The following is a 7,689-nucleotide window of genomic DNA, read 5'->3' on the forward strand; positions in this document are numbered from 1 at the left end:
GTTTTAGCTCCAATAGCTGCGAGTCCAAGAAACTGCAAAATATACTGAATTTTAATGGAAATCTGATTAGTAATAAAAAGAGGTAAATCCATAACGTAGAATACTAATAAACACATAAAAAGACTCAGAAAGAGTCTTTAAGTTCCAGAATACTGTCAACATGTGCCTTTTGGGAACCAGTTAACCAGTTTCTCAACTTTCTCTTCCATTCCTACTTATTTATCATTAAAAGAGAACCTTAGCATACATACAAAATACCCCTAAAATAGCAATTTTTTAACTGTATTAAACCCGCCAACAAAACGCCTTTTCCCACTCTTTCTCTTTTTCTCTCAAGTCAACACAGTAGAAAAATAAAACTACGACATTGTGAAATGACCTCCTAGTGAGTAGAGAAGCTCAGGAAATGCTGAAAAATGCAATTATCGTGTGCGGCAATGTAAATTCAGGCCATGAACACTCCTGAACACTGGATATGAGGTTTAGATACAACTATTCAGATACAAATAAACCTAAGTATACACTTTTTGTGTGTGTGAGGAAGATCAGCCCTGAGCTAACATCTATTGCCAATCCTCCTCCTTTTTTTCCCCCCTTTTCTCTCCCCAAAGCCCCAGTAGATAGTTGTACGTTGTAGTTGCACGTCCTGCTAGTTGCTGTATGTGGGACGCGGCCTCAGCATGGCCGGAGAAGCGGTGCATCGTTGCGCGCCCAGGATCCGAACCCGGGCCTCCAGTAGCGGAGCGCGCGCACTTAACCGCAAAGCCACGGGGCCAGCCCCAGTATACACATTTTTTGAGGGAAAAGAAACTTTTAAAAGGAAAAGGTCCCCATATATTATGAATAATCCAGAGAATTGAAGGTATTTAATCAAATCAGCTTAATTATTCTGCCCTGACATGGAGGGTGGGGGTAACTATTTAAAAAATTAAAAATGAAACCAATCTTTATAACAGGCTGCCTCTCTGGAAGTGGTTCGTTTCAAGCTACTAAAGTAGAATGTAAGAATGTTACTAGTAAAAATAGGTTGTATTTTATCTGAGCCTTTTCGATCACTCTGCCAGGGCTCATGAAAGCATGAAACTGAGTTTCTTTTGAACATGGTTTTAACAGGTTTATACTTTTTTTTTCAGCAACAAGGAATGGAACAAACTAAATACCAGGAAGAGAAATGCGTTATGAAACTCAACATTAAAGAGAATGTTGACTCAGGTAAGCACAGCCAGAGCTACAAGGAGGGGAGGGTCCCTGGTAACTAACCTCAAGGATAAGCCAGGGCACAACCTGTAGTTAGTTCACCAAATTCCAGGAGAGCTTTGTGGTGAGGCTTATCATCTCTTTTCACTCCCAAAGCCTTCAAAGTGCTACTTTCTAGATATTTTTTCCCCACCCAGGTCTTTCACCTGTTAGATTGTACCTGATTCCTATCATGATGTTCTGCTGTTAGAATCAGTGGTTCTCACTCCTCAATGCACTTCAGAATCACCCGGGAAACTCAAAAAAGAAAATGCTAACACCTGCCTCCCCTTCTGCACTGATTTAATTTATCTGGATGGGACCAGCCCCAAGTGATTCTAACTTGCAGGAGGGCTGAGAATCCCTGGTTGGAAAGCATTCCAAACAGGTTAAAATCATGTAAAGAAGGAGGCACTATAATTGAGCTAAATAAATTTACAGTAGGAGGCAAGGTGCCTCAAATTCCCATCTTAGATATAAGATGGTACTTCAAGGATCCCAGATTTTTCCATCAAATTTAAAGAAAATCAATTGCATGGGAGAAATATATCTATTTGCCCATAACACTCAAACTTTTACAAAGAATTGAGAAGTTTGGCACTTCATATGTGAGAGAAAAACAAAACCAGGAGAATTAAAGGCAATCTATTCTACCTAGTATTCAAAATATGATAAACAAGGAAACATGGAGCAGAGTGCATAATGTTGTGATTTTTATTAATAACAGTAAGATTGACTCAAAGCTACCATTTAATGAGTGCCATCTACTATTAGGCACTTTTCATGGGTTACCTCACTGAAAACTTAAAACTTTGCAATAGGAATTATTACCCCACTTCACAGATAAAAGGGAAATTGAGGCTCAGCAAGATTAGGACATGATCCCCAAAGTCACACAAGTAAGTGGTAAAGCCAAGATTAGAATCCAAGTCTTTTGCTCTCTAGAGTCCATTCTCTTAACCACCATCATCTCTCATCTTGACCACTCAAGAGTCTCCTAAGTACCTGCTACTCAAAGTATAGTCCATGGACCAGCAGCATCAGCCCGTTAGAAATACTTAATCTCTCGCCCATTCTAGATCTACTGAATCAGAATCCTCATTTTAAGATCAGCAGGAGATTCATATGCACATTAAAGTTAAGGAAGCACAGAGCTACGTGGTTTTCCCACATTAATTATTACCTCTCACAAATTCATCATCCATACTGCATCCACATTTTTTAAAAAACAAATCCAATCATTTCATTTCTCCTCTTAAGATTAAGTGGTTTCTCAAATGCCCTTGAAATAAAGTCCAAAGTTCCGTTACAATATAGGTAACTGGACTCTGCATAATATCTCCCATGCCTGCCTCTGAGCCTCATCTCCCCTACTTCCCCTGTCCACTGATTTTTATACCCTAGGCACAGAGACTTTCTTTCTGCTCACCAAATCCCAACACCCCCTCCCTCCCTGTCTTCCTTCCTTCCTCTAAGCTCTTCCTCTCCTACAACATACCACCACAACCACCTCCAGGTCAGCCACATTCACTGCTGTATCTCCAGTGCATAACAGTGCAGTGCCTGTCACAGAGCTAGGAGCAGGATAAATGTGCTAAACAAATACACGTTCAGGATACTGAGGGCCTCAGCTGTTTCCTTCGTCCATCCCCTCTTTGCTCTTGCTGTGATCCTCATTCCCGTTTCTCCTTCCCTGTCCCCTGGATCACTCTTAACTCACCTCCTTATCAGTAACCTCATGGCTATTGAAGTTGTCAGCTTCAGAAAGAAGCACTGCCATGTCCACATGGCCATTGCCCCGGGATTACTCACCAGCTGGATGACAACTGCTTCACTTTAACCCTGAGGCACCTGGGAAAGGCCCAGTCCTTTCTAGAAGTGGACAGAAGGCCCCACTGACAGAAGCAGGCTGCTTTTCAAACCGAGATTTAATATATAGATGGAACCATAGATCAGCGGCCTCTCAGCAGGCAGTGCAGAGCCAAAAGCTTCACTATCTCTCTGCCCACACAAGAGAGTGTCACTGTGCTGACAAGATGGGTTATCAAGAGTTGTGACTAACTTCATATTTTAAATGTGAGGCCAAGCTTGCTACTCTAAGAAAACAAAAGGCACATCCTTTTATGAAATAGATATTTGCCTCAAGTTTAAATCTGGAGTGAATCTGATATATTTTCATATATCAAGTTTATATTAATGATAACAAAAATAAGAGCTACTATTCATCTAATGAATGCAAAGCCAAAGTTTGAGTATTGAGTATTGAGTGCTCGACGACACGCTTAAAAGCGTTAAATACACTCTGTTATTTAACCTTTATCATCACTTTATAAGGTAGAAATGCTTATTATCCCTGTTTTACAGAAGAGGAAAGAAATCAAGGGCTAAGTAACCTGCCTAAGAGGCAGGGCTGGGATTTAAATCATAGGCCTCCAGACTACCATTCTCTACTGTTTCTCTGCTATGTTCTGCTATTTAGATGACTTTCTCATCTGAGAAGTCACAGACAGGAACATTCCCAAAGAGCGAGCCCCTTGGAGGATGACCTCAAGAGCCGAGACTTTTCTCCACAATGTAGACATTGAAAGGAAAGTAACCTGCTACACTGTATATTTCAAACTGTATTTCTACACTGAGAGAAAAGTGAGATTCAAGAAAAAGATGTGGGAACAGAGCTCAGGGGTGCTTATGAATACAATTCCACAAATATTTTTTCAGTGTCTACTAGTGGTCAGGCACTGTGCTGGAAGCTGAATGATCAGACTGTCAGTTGGGAGAGTGTTCAGGGGGATGGTGGCTGATGCAGAGCATGTCTCCCATGGTGACAGTCTCAGGAATGTTTAGCCAGTAATTTACAAAACTCTTACTTTATTATCTAATTATGTAGAAATCATCTTTCACACACAAGAGGTGAGAGTTACCTGCTTTACTGTCTGTGAATACATAATTGAAAGGGCCAATATGTCTTCTAAAACAAAAGTTTTATATAATTCAAACAACTCGTGTTCATTTTTGATATCCTATATTAGAGGGTTAGATTTTAACATATGTGAATGCAAACAGTGTCAGATTCTGTTCTCAAGCGTCTGAAAGAACGAAAGAGAAAAGAGTAATGGGAGCCAAAACAAGACTAATTCCCAAAACAGAAATGGAGTATATTGAAGCTTCATGTACATACAAATAAAGATAGGGGCACAGAAACATTTCCTAAAGCATTCCACCAAACCTTTACAGGAATAAGGCTGGGACAACGATATCAAGTAAAAGAAAGCATGAGTCTGAAAGGTCACATAAAGGCCTGTGAGGCCTCCAGAAATTTGCCTCCTTGCAGAAACAGGATGCTTTTGATACAAAGGCATGAGGCGAAAACTGTGGACCACTTTGTACCTCACACCCTTCATTTATAAAATGAAATAGTTAGATTAGATAATTGATGAGGTCCTTCCAGCCCTAACCCATTAGCTACTTTTCATCCATGTGGCCCCACACGTACAGAGAGATGAGCACATAAAGATGCTCAAAAAACATTTGTTGAATTAATGAAATATTACAACCTTACCAATAGTAAGAAAAGAGACTTTACAACAACTGGTCCTGGTCTGTGGCCTACAAAGAACAAATCAGGGGAGAAATCGTTATCTAATCAGCTTCACATCTGGTGCTCCTGCTAGCTGACTGCTGGTAGAATGAAAATAACCCTAGACTTGGAAATAAGAGGCTTGGGTCTACTCTCATCTCTGTCACAAACCAACTGTGTGACCTTGGGCAAACTGCTTTACCCCCTGGGCCAGTTCCCTCATCTCTAAAATAAAAGTATTATAAAGCTATATACAGCTAACATTTGTGGAATCTTTATGCCAGGAACAGTTCCAAGATCTTTGCCTTAGATTTAAATGATCTCAAAGGTTTTTGCAGCTCTAACATTTAGCGTCTAACAACAGAAGCAACATGATATAATGGAAAGATTCCAAATTCTGTATTCAAAAAGGTTGGGCTCCCTGTCACTCTCTAAAAGAGGGTCTTTTTTTAAGCAGAGACTGTCAAGCAGACTGAGTTACAATCCCAGTAATTCTATTCGCTAGCTGAGTTAACTTGGACACGTTGCTTAACTTTCCTAGCCTTAGTTTTCTAATGGGTAAAATGCATATGAAAATGGTTATCACTCTTATATAACTTTTGAGAGGATATTTAAACTATAATAACTAAATTTAATATACTTTTATTAAACATATATTACATTTTATTACTAGGTGTGTGACGTGGACAAATCATCTTAGGTTTCTTCCTCATCTACAAATGGGAGATACAGTATTACTAAAAGAGATAATGTGAACATGCTCTGTAAATTGTCGAGCGTTAGCTGTGTTCGGAAGCATGCATCTTCCTTATGTGCTACTTGGAAAAGCGCATACAATAATCCCATATCTAGTACTTGAAACAGCGTATGCAATCAACGACAACAACAAAACACAACACGTCTTTGCTAAACATCTCTTTCTACTCCCAGCTCGCAGCAGGCGGACGCAGAGGCTGGCAGCCTAGACCGCAAGGCCACATGGAAGTTGTAGTTCCCAGTCAAGGGGCTGCTCCACAGAACGGCTAGAAGTCAGACTTCATCTCCCAAGAGACACCTCGCCGCGCCCAATGGCACGCTGGGAAGTGGAGTACCAACCCGCCGGGAAACCAGAAACGGGACTCCAACTCCCAGAAGCTTCCGCTGCCCGGGCCGCGGGCCTTAAGATGGAGCCAGAAAGGCAGCGCTCAGGTTCACCTAGCTTAACATGTGCGAGTCAGGGCCGCTGTCGATAGTCCCAGACCTAGCACGGATCAGAGCCTTTCTAAAGCAACTACTGGGCGTATGTTCTGCTGGTCCCCAACACATTTGTGAGAGACGAAGAATAATAAAGCAGTAAGTTTGCAAGTGGCAAACTTGCACAAGCAAGACCTCATCTATTGAGCAGCATTCTTGGGCCACTTGGGCAGGAAGCTTTAAGCTCTTTTTTCCTGAGATAACCACTGTGAGCAGCTGGTCTAAGGTCATACAGCAGAGGCAGAATTTGATCCTAGAGAGGAAGCTACAAATCCAGCTTCAGTTCCACTAACCTGCCTCCTTTTTTCCCCAAATAGGATGTACCTTAAAAGTCCCAGCATATTTTCATATAAAAACAACATTAAGCCATAAAATAGGTGTAAGGAAGTCCAACATAGTACTGATGAGTTCTCCCGCCACAATGCATGAGCTGCTTTTTTGTGTTTTTTAAATACCAAATGTAAAATTCTCTCCCAAAGTATTGCCTTCCTTGGTGCCCTGCTTGGTTCCTGTCCTGGGCACGTGTTCAAACCCTTCCCCGCTTTGCGGGAACCTGGAGCTGGGTGTTGAACACAGATCTGCTGGGGCAGAGATTCCTGCTACTTGCCTGTGAAACCGACAAACCATCCAAAAGCGGCCAGTGTCAACTACAGCACCAGGGCCGGGAGCTGGGGCGTCCCTGGAACCGCTGGCGTGGCCCCCATGCCTCAGTTTACCCACTTATAAAATGCAGCGGAGGAGGAGAGGGTTAGGGTTAGGGCCAGTGCTCAGGAATGGGCCCTGAAAAGGTTCGAGGGGGTGCAAGGGTCCTCCGGACAGGCTCCGACCTCTCAAAGAGCTGTGGGACGGTCCCAGTCTCCGCCCCCACTGGCCACTGGGGTCATGACCAGACGCGCGTTGAAACCCAGACCCGCGCCCCAGAAACACTGTTCGACTTCGGCTTCTCCCCCGCCCCTACCTTCCAAGATCTTGGCAGCTGGGAAGTGAAAGGCAGAGGGAGGGAGCGCGGGGCAGGAGCGGCGCCTGGGCGTGTGCCCGAGTGGGTGGCCACCTTAGCGACCCGAGAAGAGAGGGCAAAAAGTCCCGCGACTGGACTGAGCGGAGGAAGGACTACAATTCCCAGATGGCCCCGCGGCGGGGGCCGGAGCCAAGATGGCCGCTTGTCGGGGACAGGCGCGGAGGCCAATAGGCACAGAGAATGCGCCCACACCGGGCCAATCAGAAGCCATAGTGACAGTAACCCTGATTCAGGGGCGGAAAACACTGTCCCTCTCAGGAGAGCGGCTGAGGTGAGAATCCCTTTGGAAAGGGATTTTTGTCATAAATCGCACAATCATTGTTTTTCCAAATGGAAAAAGAAACATGATTCTTTAGATTATGCTGCATTTTTGCTTCCTTCTTTCCTCCCAAACGTGCTTAACTTACCCTGCTCACCACTCCCCTCTGGCTGGATTTCCTTTCGCTTCCTCTCCTCACTCTGCATCTCTTTTGATTCCCTAAGCCTTCTTTTCTTTCTGTTTCTCTCAGAACACGGGCTCGCAGGCCCCGACTTGATCCACTTTACGACTACGCTCGGCCTTCCCTGGCATCCTGACTAAAATTGCAGCACAAGCTCCCCTTTCTCCCTTTTTTGTGCAATTTTT

At 43.4% G+C, this 7,689-nt stretch overlaps 1 protein-coding gene across 3 annotated transcripts in view; it reads right to left on the minus strand.

Annotated features, from left to right (window-relative positions):
- FHIT (fragile histidine triad diadenosine triphosphatase) overlaps nucleotides 1-7,123 on the minus strand; it is a 1,365,721-nt gene extending 1,358,598 nt beyond the window's left edge. For all 3 annotated transcript variants that reach the window (XM_058562170.1, XM_058562152.1, XM_058562157.1), the window contains exon 1: nucleotides 7,005-7,123. The gene's annotated coding sequence lies outside the window, so the exon portion shown is untranslated. The remainder of the gene's footprint in view (nucleotides 1-7,004) is intronic.
- Between the last annotated feature and the right edge of the window lie 566 nt (nucleotides 7,124-7,689).

The sequence above is a fragment of the Diceros bicornis genome, chromosome 2, assembly GCF_020826845.1.
Source record: "Diceros bicornis minor isolate mBicDic1 chromosome 2, mDicBic1.mat.cur, whole genome shotgun sequence".
NCBI classification, from domain to species: domain Eukaryota; kingdom Metazoa; phylum Chordata; class Mammalia; order Perissodactyla; family Rhinocerotidae; genus Diceros; species Diceros bicornis.